This window comes from Saimiri boliviensis, chromosome 12 (assembly GCF_048565385.1).
Source record: "Saimiri boliviensis isolate mSaiBol1 chromosome 12, mSaiBol1.pri, whole genome shotgun sequence".
NCBI classification, from domain to species: Eukaryota; Metazoa; Chordata; class Mammalia; order Primates; family Cebidae; genus Saimiri; species Saimiri boliviensis.
The window spans coordinates 15,867,117-15,872,024 of NC_133460.1; the positions used below are offsets into that span (position 1 = coordinate 15,867,117).

Sequence of the window (4,908 nt, forward strand, 5' to 3'; positions counted from 1 at the left end):
AAAAAAAACCACCAGGCTTCATCCCTAAAGATTCAGATTTCATTGGCCTGGGGTCTCCTGGGTATGGAATAACTTTATTGAGTGTTCCTTCCATGTCACCTGTAGAGTTTACTCTACATCCCTTGTATAGTGAAGTCTCACTCCTTCATCTGTTTGTTGATGATAAACTGACTCTTGGGGTCCCTACCTTCATGGCCATTACCTAGGCTCTAGGAACATCCTGATCTGGGTAAGAAGTGGGATGAAAGGGCCGTGGATATTGAAGGCTAATACTGTTTTCTAACCCCTAAACCTGCACCTTGGCTTCTCGCCTGCTTCAAGGTGAGCCTGCCTTCGTCCTATATGTGAGTGAAACTTGAAGCCTCCCAATGTGTTCCTTTCCAATGCTGGGATCTGTCCAGCGGTGTGCTGGAGTTGACTTATAGAGAGGATTGTTAAGTTTTGAGGATTTTTGCAAGCTGGCTATTAAACACAGCTATTATTAAAAATTAAATTGGCCCATGCCTGTAATCTCAGCACTTTGGGAGGCCGAGATGGGCAGATCACCAGGTCAGGAGATCAAGACCATCCTGGCTAACATGGTGAAACCCGTCTCTATTCTTTAAAAAAATAAACAAATAAAATAAATAAATAAATAAAAATTAAATTATATAAACTTATAATTAATTAAATTATATTTCGAAAGGTAATAAATACTTGAAATGCTTCCTAATTTTTTTTTTTACTATTATCTATACTCTTTTATTTATTTTTTTTTGAGACAGAGTTTTGCTCTTGTTGCCCCATGCAATGGTGCAATCTTGGCTCACTGCAACTTCCACCTCCCAGGTTCAATTGATTCTCCTGCCTCAGCCTCCTGAGTAGCTGGGATTGCAGGCATGTACCACCATGTCCGGCTAATTTTGCATTGTTAGTAGCCCCAACCAAATTCAATCATGCCATCAGGTTTTCATCAACCCCTATTTTCACTCGTAATTCCTGGCAATCACTGATGTATTTCCTGTCCCTATTGGTTTACCTTTTCCAGATTGTCCTATACTATAAATGGAATTATATACAGCATGTAGCCTCTCTGGCTTCTTGCACATAGCATATTACATTTGGCATTCATTCAAGTTATTTTGTGTATTATTCATTTGATCCTTCTTGTTGCTGATTAGTATTCCACTGTGTGGATGATCCACAGCTCATTTAGCCATTTTTGCCAGTTGGATGACATTTGGATCATTTCTAGTTTTTGGTTATTATAAATAGATATATCACAAATATTCACATATAGGTTTTTGTGTGAACACACATTTTTATTCCCTTTCAGTAAATATATAGCAGTGAGATTGCTGGGTCATGTGATAAGTGTATGTTTAACTTTATAAAGAACTGCCAAATTGTTTTCCAAAATGGTGCTGCTGTTTTGCGTTTCTACCAGCAGCGTATGAGGATTCCAGTTGCTCCACATCCTTGCCAAAACTCACTATCATCTGTGTTTATAATTCTAGGTATTCCAATGGGTGTACAGTAGTACCCCATTTGCATAAATTGCACATTTGGTCACACTTCTTCCCTGCTTACAACTCTCTGCAACTCCCTGTTGCTTTTAGGGTTGAGCCCTAATTGGTTAGCTTGACTTGGGAGACCCACCTGCTGGATAAATTACCACTTGTCTCTCAAGCCCAGGTGTTACCATCCTGTGCCCCCTTTGCATGCCATGCAACAGCCATGTTAAAGTATGTTTAGCTCCCCGAGTGCCCTCTGTTTCCCTCAATTTCACATTTCTCTGTATGCTGTTACCTCTGCCTAGAACATTCTCCTCTCTTCTTTCATCTGGCCAATTCTTATTCATTCTCCCACCCACCTTAGAGGTCAGTTACTCCAGATGTCCCTGGTCACCTCTTCCCACTCCCAGTCTTAGCCCTAACTCCCACGGAATATTCTTCTTTGCCCTTCTAAGCAGTTTCTCCACCTATGACCTGATGCACACTCTTCTGGCTGTTTCCAACTGTGGTAGATTTCAAAATCAGCCATGGTAATTTGCAGCTCTTCCTATCAAGAGATGGAGGTTTTTCTCTGCTCTTTTGAATGATTATGCCCATTTTACAAAGAAACTGAGCCCAAGTCACATTGCTTGCTGATATAGCTGTGTTCAAACCTGAGAGTTCTGGCTCCAGATCCTAAGCTTTTCCCACCAGGCTGCAGAAATGTGGCTCCCATGGATATGGCCATCTGTACCCTTGCTTGCCCTGGCCTCCCTTCACTAGGGGCACTCCTGCTCCCATTCCAACGATATTATTTTAATGGGGATTGCCAACCACAACACGCCCTGTTTCTTTGGCTACAGGGCATATGACCTGAGCTAAGAAAACCAGAGCTTTCCTGGGGGACTTTCTGGATTAGAACTACAAGAGATGTGAGCTTGGCCACCATATGCTGCCATGCTTGCAGCTTCATGGAGAAAACAGGTCTGAAAAAAAGAAAAATACCACCCAGCAGGGAGTGGTTTGTATGGGAGAGAAAGGGGAGAGAGGGAGAGGTGTCTTTTACTAAGCAGGATCACCTGAGTTCCTGGTTTTATTGTCCCTAAAGGCAGCTGCATCCTAGGCTTCCCAAAGTTTAGTTACTTTCATCGATAAATTCCTCACTTTGCCTCTGTTAGTTGAAAACTAGGCCACTTGCAACACTTGAAAGAAATTTTGTAATACACAAGCCTTGAGGGAATTAACTGAGGGGTAGTGATGAAAGCATTAGGTAAAGCTAGCCCCTTTGAACAGCTCAGGGGTTAAACTGGAGAAGGGGTCTGTTGATGACTCGGGTGAAGGTGTAGCCTGGGACCCTGGCTCTCCATATAAAGTGAAGGCTGTCAGCCAAAAATTCAACTTTGATTGCAAAGGCATTTAGGACTTGAGGGAGAAATGAAAATGCATGCTTCTATAGCAGAGGGAAAAAAAGTGTCTAACAGGTTGTGAATAATTCAGATTTAATTACTAGGAAAAATGCCTTCCTTTTCTTTTTTTCTTTTTATTCTTCCCCCTGCCTGATGCTTAGGCAGCAGGTTTAGTAGATATTTTTGTTCCAGAAATTCTACTTGAGAAATAGTGAGCCAAGTCTTCAGTTTTCTTCTGGTTGGGCATGAAGACCAGGGTGTTTTGGATGTGGGCAGGAAGGAAAAGCAGGTATCCCTCAGCTCTTTCTGCTAAAGACTGTCAGATATGATACCCATCAGGGTGAAGGGGGGGCCTTCTTTAATGCCTGGGGCCTCTGAGCTTGTGACCTATAAACTAGAAGGCACAGGCATGAAATGCTCCCAACCATACAGATGGGTGCCATTATAATTTTGTGGTATTATATCTCAGACAGGGACTCATCACCACTTAGCAATCCTATTACACACCCACTGCCATCAATTTCAAACCTCATTACTCATTTCAAGTCCTTCAGTGCTCAGTATCCCAGCCCCACTTTCTCCTCTCCAGGAGATGATTTTTTTTTTTGAAATAACAGTTTATTGAGATATAATTCATATATCATAACACCTACCTCCTTTAAAATGTATCATTAAATGATTAAGTGATTTTTTACTCTATTGGCAAAGCTGTACAATCATCACCATGATCTAGTTTTAGAACATTTTTATCGCTCCTCAAAGAAGCTCCATACTTGTTAGTAGTTACTCCTCATTTCTCCTTCTCCTCAACCCCTGGCAACCACAAATCTACTTGTTCTACTTACTGTCTCAAAATAGGATTTGCCTCTCCTGGACATTTCATATAAATACAATCATACAATATGTGGCCTTTGGGTGTGGCTTCTCTCACTTTGCATGATGTTTTCAGGGTTCATTCATGTCGTAGCAGATACCAGTAGTTTATTTCTTTTTATGGCAGAGTAATATTCTGTTGTATGGATATGTATTTGATTTTTTCATTCATCAGCTGATGGACAATTAGGTTGCTTCCCATCCTGGGCTATTATGAATAATGCTGCTATGCACATTTTATACAAGTTTTGGTGCAGACATACTTTCCAATCCTGTTAGGTATATCTGTAAGAGTGCAACTGCTAGGTCATGTGGTAACTCAAAATGATAACTGAGTTAACCTTAAATTGCTAGGTCGTATGGTAACTTTTTGAGAAACTCCATTTTGTGCTCCTCCTGGCAATGTATATGGGTTCCAATTTCTTCACAGTTTTGCTAATACTTGTAATTGTCTGTCTTTCATATTTTTGCCGTTCTCATGAGTGTGAAGTGGTATCTCTCATTGTGGTTTTCATTTGCATTTCCCTAATGACTAATGGTGTTGAATATCTTTTCATATGCTTATAAGCCATTTATGTGTCCTTGGAGAAATTCTTTTCAAATCTCTTGCTCTTTTTAAAATTAGGTTGTCATTTTATTACTGAGTTACATTAGTGTTACAGTTCTTTTAGAAATTTGTCTAGCAGGTTTTCTGATTTTTATCTGGAATCCCTCCCCAGCCAAAAGACAAATAAAAAGAAAACTGCATTAGTTCTTTATGTAGTCTAGATATAAGGCTCTTTTCAGATATTTGATTTTCAGGTATTGTCTCTCATTCTGTTAGTTGTCTTTTCACTCTCTTGATGGTGTCATTTGAAGCACAAAACTTTTTTTTCATTTTGATGATGTCCCAGTTATCTATGTATTTTTTCTTTTCATTTGTGCTTTTGGTGTCATACCTAAGAAACCACTGCTTAACTCAAGGCCATAAAGATTTACTCCTGAGTTTCCATCTATAAATTTTATAGTTTTAGCTCTCACATTTAGATATGATTCATTTTGAGGTTATTTTTCTTTATGATGTGAGGTAGGGATCCAACTTTATTCTTTTGCATAGAGATCTCCAGTTGTCCCAGCACCATTTGTGGAAAGACTATTGTTTCCTAATTGAATTGTCT

At 39.8% G+C, this 4,908-nt stretch overlaps 1 non-coding gene across 1 annotated transcript; it reads left to right on the forward strand.

The window, feature by feature from the left end:
* Positions 1-4,402: 4,402 nt before the first annotated feature.
* On the forward strand, positions 4,403-4,465 carry LOC120367455 (U7 small nuclear RNA). Its single transcript, XR_005581839.1, has one exon. It is a non-coding gene; the product is annotated as a U7 small nuclear RNA (small nuclear RNA).
* Positions 4,466-4,908: the final 443 nt, after the last annotated feature.